Consider the following 20,122-nt stretch of genomic DNA (forward strand, 5'->3'; position numbering starts at 1 on the left):
AAAACTCTGGGAGCAGCAGATAAGCCAAAGGGCAGTGCAGAGAACTGGAAGTGCCTGTTCCCCGCCCTGAAGCGAAGGAATTGCTGCAGCTTTCCCTTATTGGGATGTGCAGATAAGCTTATTTGAGATCTAAAGTCACCAGCCAGAAATCCTTGGCCAGCATTGGCAGAAACTGCTGAAGAGTGAGCACTTTGGACTTGGGAATCACCAGAAAAGTATTTAGAAAGGACAAATCTAGAATAGGGTGCCAGGTGCCCACTTTTTTGGGAACCAGGAAAAGTCTTGAGTAGAAACCCTGGCCTATCTGTATTGTAGGAACTGGCTCTATTGCTCCCAGGTTTAGCAAAGAAGAAACTTGTTTTTCTGCTTCTGCCCTTTGAAAAGGGGGGATATCTAGGTATCCTTGGTGAACCGGGAAGGTGTGAAAGGAGAACTTGTAGTCTTGGGATACTATTTTGAGCACCCATTTGTCATCTGTGATGGTGTATCAGACATCTGCAAAAATGGCTAACCTTCCCCCCAAAGGAAACCCTGGACCCGCAGAGGAAGGCCGGAATCATTAGGAATGCTTGCTTTGGGAATTTTACTTAGAACTCCCAATTTTGAAGAGGAAGACTGCCAGTGCTTAGCCTTTTGAGAGGAGGAAGTCTGTCCCCTAGAAGACCTGTAACCCCTAGGCCTACTGCAACCCTGTTTACTAGGGTCAGGAAAAGTCCAATTCTTAAGAAGGGTAATGCCTACTAAAACGAGGTGGCTGAACTTGCAGAAAATCCTTAACAGTTTGCATAGATTTGGCCTTATCCTCCAACTTTTTCAACTCCTCTTCTGCTTTGCTACCAAAAAGGTTGTGCTTGTGCAAAGGTACATCCAGTAATTTAGATTTAACAGGTTCAGAAAGAGGCTGTTCCCTGAGCTAAGCATGTCTTCTAATAACAGAACCAGTGGCTGCTGCCCTGCAAGAAGCCTCCAAAGTGTCAAAACCACAATGTAGAGAATGTTTAGTGACAAGAGTGGCAGAATTCAATAAATTTTGCATGTCCTTACTCTCCATCAAGGAAGGAACGCCAGCAATTTTAGTCTTAATGGCCCCCAAAGTATGCTGCTGATACTTAAGCATATGAAAAAGACAATTAACAGACCTAATAACCAGGGTGGAAGAAGTGTAAACCTTTTTACCCCACCTATCCAAGGCCTTAGATTCCCTGTCAGAAGGAACAGGATTTTTAGCAACCGTGGATTTAACACCTTTAGGCCCCTGAGAAATAATCTCTGGATCTGCAGTAGGATTCTTGAAAAGGAACTGATGAGAATCGGGAACTCTATAATACATGTGAAACTTTCTGGGAGCAGGAGTAACAGAATTAGGAGTCAAATAATTTTCCATGAAAACAACAACTTCCAAAACCGGAGGGACAGCCAAAGGCTTATGCTGTGGCAAAATCCAAGAATTCCCTAATCAATTTCTTAGACTGAGGGAAGTCCTGACTTTCCCATTTGAAATGCTTCCTAAGAGTATTCAGAGTATCTCCAAAAGAGAAATCTTCTGGAGGAGAGGCAGAAGGGATGGAGTCTTCTGCATCAGAATCCTCAAAACCAGAAAAAAGTTGAGTTTCCCTCTTCATCAGTAGAATTGCTGGAAACCTCAGAGTCTGAGGCAGACAAAACTTCTGGGTACAATTCCCTAGCCCTCTTAGGAGGTGGCTGAGAGCCCCTGATAAGGGTCAACAGATCACTAGCCATCTTAATCATCTGAGATTGAGGCATTTGAGGGGGAGGCCGGCGCCTGCTTTGGAGTACATTTTAGGCTGGGAGGCCTGCTAGAAAGCTGGAGGGACTCAGGAGGCCTTGCAACTGCAGTAGTCTGAGCCAAGGTATTCGGTCAGGACTCCAGGTGGAAAAAAAAGGCCTCAGAAGCCGGTGCCTGCTTAACGGCTCTGGATCCAGAGGCGGTGACTGGCACAGGATCCGAAGACGAAGTGGAAGCCTGCGGAATGGAGGACTCAGAAAAGGTCTCCACATTTGCCTGTTGCTGAACATCTGCGGACTACAGGGGCAATGAAAACACCTCAGTGACTACCGCTGGGCCTACAACCAACTTAAAACGGACGTCATTGGCTAATTTGACCCTAGGCCTGTCGCGATCCTTATCCTTGCGCTTCTTAGGCACATCTGAAGTCAGGAGACCAGAAGACGCCATACCAACGAACTTAGGCCAAACACCGAAATGCTTGAACAAAATCCTAGCTCTATGGTGAATGGTATGCGGGCTGAAAGAAGCACAAAGCACACAATTAGGGATGTCGTGCATAAGGCCCAGACAAGTGATACAATAGGAGTGAAAATCATGGTGCAGAATCTTTTTTCCATAGGCAAGACAGCTGTTAATTAACTTTCTCTGACATTCATTAAAGCAAGAAAAGATGGTCCTCAATGGAGTACCTATCTGAGGAGGTATTCAACTAAGCAGTCAGAATACAGAAAGAAGGTACGAAGTCGATCGGCACTCATGAAAAAAGCTTCTGCTTTGGGCTCTGCGGCAAGAAAGACTGAAGAAATGGCGTCAGCTGCCTTCCTTTGTACCGGACGTCAGGCTTAAACTGAAGGCAACCGATGTCATATACCAAGGACTTTGATATTCTGGCCGACTGAGGGCTACCGGGAGCCAGATAACCCATTTTTTAAGGACTGCAACAGTGAAACACGATCATCATGATTTCAGCTTGGATCCTATACTTAGTCATTACTCAGGCTGCTATGTCAAAGACCTCCTATGGACAGAAAATAGTAGTACATGCCCAGCTCTGTACCCAAAAAGGCAGCCCTTTTGATAAGGCTCTGAAAACTTCTATAAAGTCATTGAGACTACCATGAATGCCCAAATAATGAATACTGTATCCCCTGAATGGGCTACCAAATATAAGTCATCCAAGTAAGGATACACAAAAAGGTCCTTTTCTTGAAAGGATCACCGCCATAGCTTTACACTGGTAAATAATGTGGGTGCACAGGAAATACCAAATAGCACTCTTTACTGAATGTGGTACCTAGCCAAAGCAAATAGAAGGCTCCTCTTGTACAAATCCCAGATAATGGTATGATACTGGATATCAATCCAGCATTACTGTCCAAGCACCTGACAGCAACAGATTCATGTCCTCCTACAGAGTCGCTGATGTAATGAACATGCAAAGGTCACAAAACTCCAAGGTGAAACGAGTTTTTCCTGTCCCATTCAGAGCTAAGAATGGGGGAGTAGAATTCCTAGCCATGTTTAGGCAGAATAGTCACTAAAGCCTAGACATGTCACAAGATTGCTACAGAAATAACTTGCTCTCTCTGAAAAAGTAGCTTTTTCTAGGGAAGCCCTTAACAGCTATATGACATGGCCACTCTTTACCATATTTAAAAGTCTAATGGTCCCTTTGTGATGGTTGAGTTTACAGAACACCCCCCACTAAAAAAAGGATATTCCTGGAATATTCTTAAGAATGCAAATGATGAGCAGGGTTGCCCATTGGGAATTTTGCCAGCACAACTGGGATTGATAAGAACTATCGTTTGGATCACGGAGGTCCCCCCCTACTATAGAGTCAGGGCCAGTTCTTTCTCTGGAAATTCTTCCTTTGACATTTTTGGTAGTATCTTACACTATCCCCAAAGCAATATTCTTGAAGGTGAGCACTATGACAGCTTGTACTTCCCAGGTACCAAACTCAGGAACATAGGAACTTTTCCATGTATAATGCTAGGACTGAGATCAGAACTTTGTAAATGCCATATAAAAATTTATTGGTGCATAGGCTGGCATACTTTCCAAACTTTGTGAATGAATGATCCCATGGAAAGTGCTGACAGGAAAAATACAAATCCCAGTCTGGGAGTGATGAACAAACTGGCCTAGGGATTGCAGAAGATAAACTACCAAGTCAATCCTCTGTGGTGAACTTCAAATAGCAGCTTTTATCCTGTGAATAAAAAAATAACATTTCTCTCCATTAACTGCTAGTAACACAAACTTGTGCTCAAATTCACTGTCACTAGCATTGCAATAGCTACTGCCAGCATATTGGTCTGGAATACAATCTTGTAAACTGGATGAAAATATACCATGAAAAGATGTACCAATGCTGCCGTACTAATGCCAGTATGTGCGCTACTCAGCAATAGAAGCCCTGTCCTACAAAAAAGTTACTTTATTATTTTTAAATCTTGAGTGTGATGAGCAAGTCCATCATCAGCATATCTTGACAAATGAACATGTTTTAAAGCTATGCCACCTCAGTTTGGCTGAAACATACCCTGTTAAAGGCCTTAATATCTCTACTCTCTCGCTTCACTTCTGTGTTCTGTATTTCTGTTCAAAGACCCAGTGAGGTTTACACTAACTTACATCTATGATGTGAATTCCAGATTCCACTGCCACACACCTTCAAAAACTACATAAAAATCCTTTACCTTGCATTATCAGGGAAAAAAAAGCACATTACTCATGTCTTGCCGTTACACTTGACCTTGGCCAATATGGTCTTGCATTTCATTTACAGATGAACACAGACATGCAGACCCAAATCAGTAAAGCTATTTCACATGGGAACCACCACACTAGAAGCAAGGAATTAGAAGACAAAACTGTTGCCAAAGCGGTAGATTCAAAGTAGTCAACCATGAATGAAAATACCCTGTTAAATAATAGTTTAGAGACTGAAATTTGGGTCCAGAAACCATAAACCATCAAAAAATACTGTTAAGCAAAACATATTTCTTCTGATTCATAAATACTTAATTTAAGCACAAGTCAAGACAAAGCAGCAAAGAAAAACTATATTAGCACAGCCAGTCTTGATTAGTAATTACCAGTGAAGCAATGGATAGAATGAATCACTGTACGCCAGATGTTCACAGTTGTGAATAATCTTTTTATAAAAAAAGACTTCAAATTAGAAAACGCATAATTTTGTAGAGATGTCTGTAAAAAAAATGGCTACTAATAAAAAGGCAATGCAATGGAAGGGTCTTTACAGAAAAGTTAGAGATTGTGGGGTTAGTTCACCAGTGCAAATCACACAAAGGATATCTCACTGAAAAACAAGATTTCACACAACAGTACAGAACTAATATGAAACAAAAAAAGTTTATGTGAGCTGAAATGAATAAAACATTAAGCAATTCAAATGTGAGTAACAGTTTCATGACATCTACTCTGTAGCTAAACAAAGTGAGGTTGTACATGTCAAAGGGTTTAACTAAAAGGTTATCGGCACTTAACGAATAAGCAATATCCCTAGAAAAGCAACCATCATGCCTTAGAACATTTAAGCCTACAAAAAGTTATTTAGCTGGCATTTATTAAATGGGTAAGGTTCACAAGCTAATCTGGATGTTATTTATTTAATTTTTTTTCGTCTTGCGTGAATGAACTTTGCACTGATTAGGTGTCTTGCTCATTTACAAAGCAAGAAAAACGGACACTGTCAGACCTATATCTACAGTACTCAACATATAAACTCTTTACCTTAGCTGTTGTGCGATATTAATTTTGTCCAGTGTCTTAAGTGCACCACAGAAAAAGAGAGAAACCTGAACAATCCTATCTGTGCCAAAAGGAGTGGAAAAGACTATTACAAACTAAAAGTAATGCTGGTCTTAAATTATTAATCTAACTCTATTTTCACAACCTAAATTTAATTAAGCTGATTACTGGAATGTATATTGCAATTATGTCTTAATTTGATGCCCATAAATAAGCAAAACAGAACTACATCAAACAATGTAGAACACTGACGAGCTAACTGGCAGGTATGCAACTAAGGAAACAAAAGGAAAAATTCAAGTTCAGCAGAAGAAAAAAAAAATGATTATGCTCCAAATCTACAAATTATGCATGGGCTAAAACTCTTGGCTAGGCTTATAAGGGCCTCTGGGCCAATAGCCTAGTAACTTCCTATGATCATGTTTACAATCATCTGGAATTTTGTACAAGTTAAATGCAAGTCCAAATAATTAACTTTGAAAAATAAATTTCTGTTTTGTAGTTGGTAGGTAATGGCACTCAAAAGGGTGGGTGCTTCAGGGAAACCGACCACTCAAAGGTACTTTAAGGATAGCACTGTAGAGAGAGGCCCACTTTGCCTCTGGAGGCCTTGTTTTTGTAGACTACCATCCTGAACAGCAAATGGTCATTCTATTTGTTTTAGTGAACCAACATTTTTTTTTTTAATCAGCTGTTCTAGGTTAGACAATTTATTGTGTATACATGAAAAATACTCTCTGGTTGCTTTGGTTTTGTCCAACAAATTTTTTAACCTGGCTTTTTTTTTTTTCCTGCTGCCATGGTTTTAATTAGTGTATCTTATCTTCTGGTTTTGCACTATTTGAATACGGGTACATATATGGATATTACTGCTTTTGCTTCTTCAATTTAGTGAAGCAACAGAATCAGTAATTGATATTAACCAAGTTAAAGACTCATGACAAATGCTATAATTTACTCCTTATTCTGTTTTGACATTTGAGGTAGCAGGGCTTCATCTTTTCTTTCATTCCTGCTTAAAAAGAGCACTGAATCTGTCCAGTTTGAAAGAAACTTCTGTTCTAAAATTCCATACTAACATTGGCTTAGAATTTTGCACCTGTCAAATCAAAACTATTGCAGCAAAGCTTAGTAAGTAATGCAGTGATCTCTCACCAAAAGTTTTCAGAAGTGAAGTATATTCTGAGAAACTTCATTTAACTACAGTGAGACCAAACTGAATCAAAAGTCTCAGGTCAGCCAGTAAAATTAAAAAGCAAAGCACAAAGGTAGAGAACTAAAATTTAATAACTTCAATGGATTTGACAATGCAACTGAACATACCAAAACTCAATGTGCATCTCAGATACACAACCGTGTGATTATCCTATTCTTTCAAATAACATAAGTGGTCACTTTTCCTCTGTAGTTACCCACACACCCATTGAAAGTGAACTGAAGTGAATCTTTAACATGTTACTGCTATTGGAATAGCCAGATGGCAACCACAAAAACAGAACGTGGTCTGATTTTCAGCTGCCAACATGCTTATCCATACAAGAATACAGATTCTTTGGCTTCAACCTTAGCCAAGCTTCCAAAGTATTCTATTCGATTTTATAGTTTGTTTTCTTGAGAGAAAACTGGACCACGTTCAATTTTTATGGTTGCTAGCAAGGGTATTCCACTACTTTTTTGCCTTTTCCTTAGGTCCCAGGGTAAGTCCCAAGCTGGTTAAACTGGTCTTTACCATTTCAGGTGGCATCTTCTGCCTTTAACATGTCACCGGAGAGACACAGAACTCAAACAGAACAAATTTATCAACACAATGGTGCCTACTGCAACATTCCTACAAACCAAGTCTTACCACAATGATCCCTCACAGCAAGTCACGTGACTGTTGCATCTTTTTGAGATAAATGCAATACTTGCAATTCTACTCCACTGCAGTTTATTTGTAAACCTAAGTACAAAATGTAATGCACATAAGGTGCATTCAAGACAACCACCTCATTAACCTTGACAAGAAAAATCAGAAATTCAGTTTGCAGAACTAATGCCTCTATGCCAGAACCTACAGAACTTAATTCATTTCATACAGGTACTTAAACTGGTCCACACATTCATTTGGAAAATTAATGACTTTACAAATCTGCTTAATGTGAACTTAATACACAGCGCTAGCATGCAATTTGAAAATGGATTATGGGCCCATCAAGCCTGTTCTTTATGCATGGAATCTACCGCATAAAGTGTTCACCATAGAAGAACAATACTTCATATGCACTTTCACTGATGAAAATGGAGACAGTAAAGCAGCAGATTTATTGTGCATTTCTATTGCTTTGTGATGTTGCTTGCTGAAGACTGTTGCTGCCCCCCCCCCAACTGGGCCCTCAATATTGTTCTTCTATGGCTTCAGTCAATCATATTTTGATACCTATTTTCTAATGCACATCAGCAGCAACAGCAGCTTAGGGCCTAGAAATCAGCTAAAGTGCATCAGAAAATGTAAGTAGCACTCTTACAAGCAGATTTTCCTGCACAGAAACTGTAGAGGCAATTAGTTGTTCTACCTACTAATAGAATACAACCCTCTTTTATTTTTTTATCCTTTGTTGACTGAGTTAGTCCCATTAATGCAGCTCAGCTGCAAGCTGCTGCCTTTTTTTTTCCCTCTTCTTTTTATTTTTCTTGTTTGCTATCAGCTGGGTCTTGTCCAATGAATTCCTTTCTCCCTCCTGGCCTGTTCATTCCTTTCTTGGAAGCAAGTACCATGCATTGTCCAGCTTGGACATGAGACCTATAGCCCATTTTTGCCCTAGATTGAGGGCCTAATCAGCTCATTTGCTCCCCTAGATGGGTGGGAGCAGGGAGTAGACCAGACTGCTGAACCTAGTGGACACTCCCCACCTCCCCTTGGGGTTCCTAATTCCTGAAGTAGTGCATTACAACTTCATTAGTGCCACTGACTTATGGAAAGCTTGCCTCTGCACATATCCTAATCCCTGAACCCTAGGCAGCTCATGTTCTGCAGGATAAACCTGTGTGTGTGCAATACATAGTGCTCCCAACTACTGTCATTCAAGTAGTTAGCCAGAACCACTTACCACCTCCTAGGATAGATGGCAGAAAATGCCTGCTCACGCCCAACCTCGAACTCATGCCCTACAGAGCCCATACAGTTAACTAAACACTGACCTTCTGGGTTGCAATCAAGGTTTCATTCCTGAGTTTGACAGGTTTAAAAAGTTGCTTCTTTTATTATCGTACTGTTTTGTTTTTCCAGTACATTATTAAATTATGTTGCTTTGTTATTTATTTAGGCATTTCCAACCATCCACAATCATTTTCATGAAATAATTCTTTAGGTCTTCCCTAAGCCACAGACTATGCTACTTTTTTTTCATCCTTACCAGACTGCGCTCGATGCATCCTCCACCTTCTACCTGCACCCAATCATTCAATTTGGGAACCAAGGATTCCAAAGCAGATGAGAGCCCTACAGCCCAACTGTTTCTTCCTGGGAATTTTCCATGATAAGCTTACAGTAAGAGTTAGGTGGTAGAAAGTGGGGTCCATCCTAGCTTGCCCAATCCTGTCCTTCAGCAAAGTACCCCCCCCCTGCAGTGCCTCCTCAAAACTCAGCTACAGGTGGGCCCTTCGAGGGTTCCCCTAAGCTCACACATTGTGATTAGCCATTGGAAACACAGGCTCAATAAGTTCTAGCTCCTTAGATTAGACACCTAATGCACCTGCTAGGCGTCATGATGTGGCAAGCCAGAGCCACCTCCCTTACCCAAAAGACAGAGCAGGGAGTTGCTGCTCTCTTCATCCTACCCTGCCAGCTCCTACAGGTACCTGATCTGTTATTCAAAAACTCTGATCACCTGTAATATTGTCAGGGGTTTACCCCTTTAAGTCATGGTGCAGCTCAACTCTGCCTTTTTCTTCATCTTTCAGGGTGGAAAATGCAGAACAGTAAAACCAGCAAAGTATCTAATGTTACATCCCTACCTTGCCTTGCTTTTCTTTCTTTCGTGACTGTGAAGCTTCTCCCTCTCACTACATGGTTTCTGGTACAGATACAGGGTAATACAGATTACAGCAAATGTGTGCCACTCAATCCTGGTAAACACAGCAATCATTTATCTATAAATTGCCTAAGGCTTTTACATGTTCCTTGCAAGTCTCACGTTATACAATTATACCCTCTCAACATCCTGACATTTTTTCTTCTTTATATGTTCATAAAAGAAACTTGTATATTTAGGCCACATGCCCTAAAGGTGAATGCATAACAATGCAAATTGATATCTTCACTTAAGTAGTCTTCTACACATGAAGTGACACCATTATCCCAGTTTCTTTTACATGACAGTAAATTCAGCTTCATGCCATAATTCTCTTCCTACAATTTATATTCGTACTGTGTACAGACTCCAGTGCATTCATATGTTGCTCATGACAAATGGACCAGATTACTACAGATCCAAAGTCCAATAGTGGTCAAACAAGTGATGAATATAGTGGAACAGCACCTCCCTTTCCTAAAAGAGATATTCCTCATACCACAGAAATTTCCTGCTGAACGTCTCCAAACAGTGTCGGGTCTACAGCATTACAACGAAGAAGGTCCCAGGACTGCACATGATATGCCAACCCTTCTGCAGCTTCCTCACACTACTTGCTTATGTCGATGTGTAATAAACCAGACTAAATTCCATTCATCACTTCTTGTTGCCATTTATCCTTAAAACAAAATACAGCCACAAATAATGTACACAAAACTAACATGACATGCAAGCTGTGATGCAATACACGGATAGACCAATCAGATATCCTAGAGGACAACAAATGAAAAGTTGTAATCAGTCATTTGAGATTAACCAAACCCATGTACTGACACAGAAGTAACACTCATCTCCAGAAACAATTACTTACACACTGTCCAAACTGTAGGAAAACATGTTATGTACTCACCAGAACAATAAATTAATCTGATTTCTGTCTGGATAATGACAACAAAGACTGATCACCTTTGGTGCCTATTTCTCTTAGCAATGAATCTCCCCACAAGTTTGAGCTCCTCCCCATCCAATAAATTCCTGTCCTGAGGAGATATCCCAGATCAAGTGAAAGAAAAAATATAAGCAGGCAACAAACTGAAAGTGTGTATAGAATATACACACACACAGTAAAACTACTACCAAAACAGATCCCCGGGGATAGACAGGTGTCAGTGATCCTACAGCCCCCTGGAATAAGAACTTTACAGAGGGAAATGTGGGAGAGGTACTCCAGTATCCAGACAAATGTATCATTCTGGTAAGTACATAATGTATGTCTTTGATCTAGTCCTGTAAGGGTGAACCAATCTTTTTACCATCATCATATTTTGCCACACGGAGATTTTCAAACTGATTTGTATTACTTATTGTTTTGTGGACCATAATCATGTCCCATTGATAAAAAAAAAAACATGCCTTACCTCTATAACTTCTTGCCACAGAACAGGCTTTTGATGCTTCTAATACTTTGCGAAAGACCACTGTATCTTATCCCACCTTCCTAGGTGCTGCATCACCTTACTTTATAAGAAAATATTGCAAAAATGAACCAAAACAGCATGATGTCTTCATATGATAACCTCAGTTCAAATCCCATAGATCTCATAAAAAGGCAAGTTCCAAAATAGTATAGGATCTCAGATGGGAGGACGAAGTAAAAGGTTCCTTTAAGAAAGGCCTTCAGGATCTTAAGGGCAACCAATGGCACATTACCCTAACAATGTGAAAATTGGATATAGCTGCCACCTGCAATTTAATGGCTGAGTAACTACCCCAGAATTAAAAAAATCTGCAAGAAAGTCTAGGACAATCTACCGTGGTACCGAAAAAGGATCCAAGCTCTGACAGATAACCCACAAGGCAAAACGCTTTCACTTACTAGCATACACCTTATGAGTAGACATCTCTTTAGGGAAGAATTTAAGACGTGAATGACTGTCTGAAAGCTTGAGATCCCTGGATATCAATGGCATCATAGAAAACAAGAGGTTAAGCTGAGTGTCCAAGGGTTGGGTGGATCCAAGCCAGAAGAGGAGAGAGATCCAGAATGGGATCCAGGACCCAAGGATGATACCTCAGGAAAGGCCAAAGGAAGGGGAACCACACCCAGTTAAGCCAAATGGGAATAATAATGATTACAGTCACTCTCCAATAGGCTGCCTTCTGAAGAAACTATCAACAACAGGGTTGGAGGATAAACATACAGGAAAACATCTCTGGGTGAGGAGAAACCAAGGCAAAGCAGCCATTGCACTTGGTACTGGATGGTGAAGTCAACAGGTCACAACAGGAAGTACCCCAGAACTGAAAAATCTGAGCAGCAACACTTAAGATTCAGAGACCACTCATGAGGTAGGAGACTGTTCCTGCTCAAACTGCCCACTAAGATGTTGGATTTCCCCAGGATAAACGTTGCAATCAGAAACCATTATGTCAAAACTGCCCACTGTCAGACCCTCATGGTCACCTGACAAAGGAGGGTAAGAATGGGTTTCACCTCTGTTTGTTCAAATACCAGACCACTGACATTGTTTGTCTGGACAGAAAGCATACCCTGGGGAGAACATCCTGAAAACCCTGCAATGAGAGGAGGACTGCTCTCATCTTAAAGATGTTGATGCGCAAGTTGATCTTGGTATCAGACCAGATCCCCTGGAAAGTTCTTCCTTCGAAATTCCCCCCTCCACCAAAGAAGAGGTCACTGAGGTTTCAGCTGTTGCAGGTGTCTAGTAAGGTACATACAGAAGGGTGCATTGTACTCAATTAGTGGTCTAATGAGAGATGAGTACAGGGGAGTTATAATATTCTTAGGTCTGGATGTGATGCCCTTACTTATGAAATGTGCAATACAGAAGGCCTTCCTTACCACTGTGGACACATGGTGATCAAAGTTAAGGTTGCTATCAACCTGTGTTCTCAAATCTCTCAACACAGGGTTTGAGCCGAGGGGTACTTTTAATACTGTAAATTGCAGGGACTTCTTTGCCAAAAGGGATGATGATGCATTATTTTGCATTTAGTCTGTAGCTTTGGCACCAATCATTTATCTGTGTAAGCCCTTTTTGTAGTATGTCAACATCATTGGGGGACTTAATGATTGCACCCAGTTTGCAGTCAGCGGTGAACTTGGTAAGTCACAGGCCATTTATGTTCGCCTGGACTTCTGAGAAATAGATTACAAACAGTAGGGGACCTAATGCAGATTCTTGTTGCACACCACTGGTTCTGCTGGGAGAGGTGAAATCCCCAACTCTGACTGTATGCATTCTGTCGGTGAGCCAGTTGGCTACCCATTTAGTGACATGTGGGTCAATTCCCAGCTGGGTTTGAGTTTCTCAATCATGCCTGAGTGGAGAATTGTGTCAAAAGTCTTGACTAAGTCAAGATAGGCTGTAAGTACTGTTTTGCATTCATTCAAGGCATTGGAGACATTCTCAAAGTCCACCAGATTTAATAAGCATGATCTACCCCTTAAAGTCAAACTGGGTTAGGTTAAAAGTCTGAATGTCACCTATGCCTTTGTTAAGGTCCACAATGATTCTCTCTATGGCCTTGAAGATGAGGCTGGTTAAGCTTAAGTGTCTGTAATTCCCAGGGTTGGTTGATGGGACCCCCCCCCCTTTGTGCAAGGGAATTACTGTTGCGGGTTCCACTCTGCTGGGACAAAGCCAGTACTTAGATTGTGGTTGAGGAGTGTGCCAAGTAGTTCTGGTAGGTCCTGTTTTATTCCATTTAGTAGGCAATCGGAGATGTTATTCAGTCCCACAGAGGATGCGTTTTTGGCCATGGAGAATGCGGTTATGACCTGCCCTTTGGAGATACCAGGCAGAGGACTGGTGGCAGGTATGCTTTGGGTACATGTCTTGGGGGGACAGGGGGAGGGGTGAAGTTTCCGCCATGTCTGCCAGCAGGTTGGCTATGTCCTATGGGTCAGTATGAGTTGTACCATCCACTACTAGTTTTGCACAAAGCTGGGCCCTCCCTTTTCAATTTCTAACATAGCTAAAGAATGCCTTGTGATCATCCTTAGCTAGGGCTGCTAGTTTAGCATTGTAATTGGCTTTAGAGGACTTTACAAGATATCTAGTTTGCTTGTTCAAGCTGTGGAGGGTGTCCTTCCTCTGCTGAGACAGTTCTCTCTTGTTCTTGGACATTAGTTTATTCCTCTTGTTGTACAACCTATTTATGCTTGATGTCCAACAGGGTGGCTTGTTTTTCTGAGAGAACCTTGCTTTGACTTGTTCAAGTACAGCAGAGTCTATGCATTTGTATAGGTGTTTAAACTAGGCATTTGTGTACATCTCTGTATAGGAGTCATTGACAACAGTGGTAGCGGGAGTTGGGGGGTGAAACTATTTATTCCATTGCTTAGGAGGCTGTGGTTTTGCTTTGGAGAAATTTTTCATCCTTTTTGCTCTTTTTTTGAGAGGGGGGGGGGGTCAGGTATGATCGTTGTTTCGAACCAGACTGATTTATGATCAGACCTTACCAGGGAGGGCAACACACTGGGGGTAGTGCAGAGACCCCCTATGCTAGTGAGTACTAAGTCTAGGACATTTGAACCCCTTGTGGAGGTGCACACGATCTGTTCCAGAGAACTTGTTAAAGTCCACGAACTTTAGGGCGAGTGTATTTCTGCTCATATACGTCTCCCAAATGATTTAAGGATAGCTGAAATTACCCATGACCAAAATGTTTGGTTATACAGTGAGTGACTCAAATAGGTCCAGGTAGGCAGAGTGGTTCTTGTGGTTCATGGTGGGGGATCTATAGCTAAAAACGATATGGAAGGGGGTTTTACTTAGTTGGACATGGAGTAGCTCTAGGGATTCGTAGTGTTTGACCAGTCTTGAGGTGTATTTGTCTTTACTGAAGATGGATGCACCTCTAACCTTTGGTTCTTTCATGCTCGTTTTGAGGTGTGAATGTGTGGAAGGCATTGTAGCCTTGCATGGCCGGGGTTGCTCTCTGCAGTCTTGAGCCATATAAATAAAACACCATAACCGGATTAAAACCACAGATGTCCCTGTACATTTATACTACATGCCAAACCAGTTTCTGACAGAAGGAGGCCACCTGCCCCACCTAAAAATCATGACAGACCATTCTACACTGCCAACAAACAAACCAATCTTTTTAACACCACCACAACACCAGATACTATAATGTTAAACAGATCTTTGCATCAAATCATGTCATCCCATTTAATATTGGATTTTTGCCAAACAATAGCACACAACCCACAGGGAGACAACTTATTACAGTTCAGTAAGCCCATTTTCCCGTCCAGCTCCCGAATTTCGAACCAACACTCAAACAGTCCTGGTGCCAAAGGCCTTCCTAAAGATCAGGTACCACCTGTAAGGCATAAAGTGTCACAGCCTATCAAAATGGGTAGCCAAATCACTTCTGAAATTCTAAACGGTCAATTGGCAAACTACAGCCACCACAAGCAAGACTGTCAATATAGTCCTAAAAGAAAATTTGCATTTTACCATAGATTTCCTATAAAGTGCTGGCGATGACTCATCTGTGATCTTACAACCATAGCTCTTTACAGAACATCAGTTTGGAACAATGTAACAGACTTCCTCTAAAGTAAAGCAGATGGTCAGTAGCCACTCTAAACCCATAACACTCTTCATTAAAAAAAAAAAAAAAAAAACTTTCAGACAAAAGTCTTTCATATGTAGATATTATGGAAACATAAAAAGTACGACCCTCTGCATGTCTAAACACTAGCATAATAAGAAATTTGTTTAGCGTGACAATTAAAGAGAGCACCTGAACACGGATTACTACACACAGCTATTACCATTTAAAACAAATAACCAATACTTCATCTTCTTTCAGTTTTTTCCCCAGTTAGGGTTCGCCACAGCGGAACAATTGTCATAATGCTCTAAAATTCACTGACTCTACAGCAACAGAATTTTCTAAGTAATATTTACTATTTTCATAATATAAATAACCATGGATACGTCTTTCTTCGGATGTTACTTTAAAAAATGCCTTTGTTTCTTACGTGCTTATACACACAGCTGAAGTATCTCTCAGTTCTGATAAATACATTAAGCATAGTGTCACAGAAATTGGTAAGTTGCACTGTGGAAATCAGCAAATGCTAATATAAAGAAAATATGAGTAAACCTAAAATTAAGCAAACTGATGCCGAGATTAAGGGCCCTACTCTTGGCACATCTCTTACGCAGTCCTAGTTCTATAAAGGTTTCAAAGAATTTCGATAAGAGTAAACAAGGTAGCTTCACCTCTGATGTGCAACCAGTATTACAGAAATCGTTCAGTGTTGTGGGCCTGCCATCATTTAAAATGAACAAAATCATGATGTGCAACCAGAAGGAGGCACGTTCTGAAGGCAAAAATAACTAAAAAGTTGCAAAGTTTAAAGAAGGCATTAGCCAATTATGGTTAAAACTTCCTACTACTTCCATTTTTCCAATCTTTGTTAACATTAATCTAGTTTGTTTCCTGCTCTTAAACAGTCAAAGTCAATACGTTAGGGCATTTAGAGCAAACAAGGTTTGTGATCACATGGATTTACATTATGGAAAGTTATGTATTCACTTCCTAAAACTTCCAGAAACATTTTATCTTTTTATTTAAACTCTTAACAATAAATGAAAATACAGTAAATATTTTTATCCAATTTTTTGAGAGAGATAAAAACATTTCTTGAGCAGTACTCCTTCCCCAGAGCTTCACACCATGGGTAGACAATGTCATAGTAAAAAATAATGTGGGATTGTTAAATTGATGAAGCCAGAGAAACAAACGGCAATTATACACACCTGCACAAACATACTTTAAACACCTTACTTTAGGGTTCATGTTACCATATGCATTCTTGAACTCTTTCCCACCACCAATGCATCAGTCTTACCTCAGTGTCACTTCGGAAGGCTATCCCAATGTGGTGCATCACTTTTTTGTGCATAAGAGAGAATGCATTATCTGACTGGTACCTCAAGCTGTACCAAGTATGCAAGTACGTTCTTTAGCAGCTGACCTTTTTCACAGGGTCGTCTGCAGTGGATTTATCACTCAAAGTACATACTTCAATGCCTCTCAACACAAATTTGAAGTCTTGAGTTCTGCTGCTCAGAGTAGCAAGTCTCCTTCTGAATTAAAATCACACTTTAGAGGTGCACTCAGCATCTGCTGACTTGAGTGCTGCAATGCATTTTACCCAAACATATTTTGTATAGCCCTCTGTGACATCACCTTAGGCATAGGGCTACAAGCTAACACATACTGCTCTGTGCATGGTTAGTATGCGTCCATTAAAATCTATTGGTACACCTCAAATTTCACCTGTGCTGATGTCACTGAAGTTTTTAAAGTTCACTGTTAACCCTCAGCAGCATGACCACAGGGAAATGTTTTGAATTTTTTTCCCTTTCTAAATTAACTGTAGCAGATACTGAAAGCTTTTTTTTAAGACTCATGTGTACAAAACATTTGCTAATGGGGTAAAATCTGGTTTGGGACTTCATGCTCCACATATGGTGGTATGAAAGGAAAGAGAAAAAAAAAGTAGTGACAATATACTTTAAACACAATAACACTTCTGTGCCAGTGCTAAATGAAACATTTACCCTATAAATACCACCCTTTTTCCATTTCATACATGGGATTGGGGTGTTGAGTCAAGTGTTGACACTGCTCCCCATTAAATGCCACTCTCCTGTACTCTTCGACTGTTATCTCTGTCACACGTCTTTGATCGCAAAAATGCATCCGTGTCTTGGCTGGATGTCCTCATTCCCTCTTGCCTTTTTCCTGACTCTCCTAAATCATCTTCTGCTTTCCTACACTGGAATATGCTCTCTCTCTGACCCTCTCTGCATTTGGGAGTTACTTTGACTTTTACTCTGCTGCCATCATTTCTTTATTTGCCCAACAGTGTGCATTCTGCCACCTGTCTCAGGCACTTCATCACCATCACTTTGAGCGTTCTCAACTGCTTGGCCTTCATTGCCCAGTTTCTGTACCATGTTGAAGTACTGGTCACATTACTGCTTGTACATGTTACTTTTCAGCTTCAACATTCTTCAGTTACACACTACCCATGACATTCTATGCCGGCTGTCTGCAGCACCTCTGATTCTAGCTTTGATCTCCTCATTCAGACTTCCCTTCACAAGCATCTTCCCAGATACCCGAAACTGTAAACCTGTTCCACTTACTTCCTCCTTCTACCTCAAAGTTCAGCTTATTCTGCTTTCTCCATTTGCTGCCATTAACATCCGTCTTGTCTGTACTCAGTTTTATCCCATGTGGCTTCAATTATGCATTCCACTTCACTATCATTTGCCAAAACTCCTGTCAGCTTGTAATGTCACATCATCTGCAAACAGCAGCTCTGTTATGTCTCCTCCAACCTGTTTTCTAATGTATTCCATAACCAATATGAACAGCAGTGGGCTCAGAAATGAACCATGATGCACACCTACTCCCACTGGAAACTCCTCAGAGTATAAACACTGTTCTTACTTGTGTCATTAGATCCTTGTACATAGTCTTAACTAATTCCAGGTCTTCAAACAAGACCGCCCAATACACTTTCTGCAAGTCTTGGAAATGTCCAGTTAGAATCTTTCTTCTCCTCCTCTGTAGTTTATTCTCCATTATTTGCCTCTCTGGAAGCATTAGGTCACTTGCATTGTATGCTGATCCAAATCTAAACTGCTCACCTCCCATTTTGCTACTCTGAGCATTTATCTAATCACCCTCTCCAGCACTTTCAAGCAGTGTAACAGGTGTTTGATACCAATACCCACAATTGTGAATGCCCCCCTCCCCTTAGTTCTTGTGCGCCAGTCCACCTTTCTCTTAGTAGTGCTATGAGTACCCTCAGGAGCAATTTCTCCCATAACTCACCCAACCTCTTGATCTTATGTGCTGTGACTTTCCCTGACTATTTTCTTTACCGCTGTTCTTTCTTCTAGACTGAACTCTTCTTCCTCTTACACTGTAGGTTTTACTTGGGGCGGTACAGTTTCATTGGGGTCTTTTCCATTCAGAAGTTACTGGAAAATGTTCCTTCCACCTGTCTTCGAAGTCTTGTAGACTGGTGAACTGATTGTTGCTGACATCCCTTATGAATGATGTCTGACGACTGTCATTCTGTCTTTGCCTTGCAACCAGACAGGGTTTCCTGGAGAAGCTAGTAGACTGCCTCCAATGCCTTATTCGCTATTGAAACTACTCTCTTAACCTCTTAGCCAACCAGTAATCCTTCTTAGACTGGTCCAGCTTTCATAGCTCACTTTTTCCTGCACTCCTCTTCTTTTGAAAATTTTCTGGACTTCTGCATTGCACCACCAGCTTCTTTACTTATGCACCTTATTGCCATATACAATTCATCCGCATACCTGTTCCATAGTCTTAGCATATGCAGTTTTGAAATGCTGTCTTTTCTCATTGACTCCACCTATTTTTCTTCTTCCTGAGGTGCTAGACCCCTCGAGTGTTTCCTTGAAATGTTGAGCTTTTGCTCCAGTCAACTTCCTGGTCTTCAGCCTAGTCTCTTGTTGACCTCTGGGCACTGCTTGCAGTGGTTGTGGCCACTAGTGATTTATGCTGGGTCAATTGTTTCAGCAGGGATGACTTTTCAATCTTTGATTCTACCTCAGTGCCCTTCTCTTACAGCAGTTTCACATTGGCCAAATGACAGAGTACAGGTATATCTGCTATATCTGACTTTAAGAGGCCCTCTCTCAGTGATGAGTACTCACATAACGGTTGTGATTTTACTTAAAGCTACCCTCCCTGCAATGCATCTAAAAAGTGACTAAAAATCCAAAGCATTAGTCTGAAATTAATTCCAAAGGAAGCAGAATAAGAAAGGTAGGGAATGGTGGTTCAAACTACTGTGTTTGCTACCTGTATGCCAGTGGACAAGGTAATGGACACATTCACAAAGCACATTTTATAAAGTCACTACCCCCAACCCTGGATAAGCATTCTGGAAGTAAAAAATGCAAACCAAAATCAGTACAGGCAGCAAAATAGTCCTCTTCTGGGGAAAGGAAATCAACAGTAGCTCAATCCTCCAAAGCTCATTGGCAAGATAGGCAAAACCATGAATGGCGATGAATAATGGTATGGATAAATTTCTTCTCCCAACTTTCAACAGCTACAAAAAAATAAAGCAGGATTTGAACAGATTGCTTGAGCTGTAATTCAGGTCTGTTTATAGAAGAAATGCAGATTCAGAAAAATGTGATCCTTCTCGAAAATTAATAAGAATTGTTACACACAATATCATAATTTATTGCCGCACTGACGATGGCTACTAGGGAAAAATCACCTTTTAGAACATAAATAACCAGTCTGCCAAACCAGTAAGTTTAAAAAGTGGATACAGAAGCTTATCAATCATAAAGTTTAGGTACAAATCCAGACACAGATGTTGCAACAGAAACTGCAAATTAAAAATCCCTTTCAAACATTGACTACCAGTTTATATTAGACTATCAAATTGTGGAAGAAGGGATATAGTCTAAACCAAAAAATAAAT

General features: G+C 40.7%; 1 protein-coding gene across 1 annotated transcript in view; it reads right to left on the reverse strand.

Moving 5' to 3' along the window:
• The window catches only part of LOC122816990 (protein MTSS 1-like), a gene marked incomplete in the record, with an annotated part of 941,883 nt that overhangs the window by 407,750 nt on the left and 514,011 nt on the right, over nucleotides 1-20,122 (reverse strand).

The sequence above is a fragment of the Protopterus annectens genome, chromosome 12.part0 (assembly GCF_019279795.1).
Source record: "Protopterus annectens isolate FY-2018-M chromosome 12.part0, PAN1.0, whole genome shotgun sequence".
Lineage (NCBI taxonomy): Eukaryota > Metazoa > Chordata > Ceratodontiformes > Protopteridae > Protopterus > Protopterus annectens.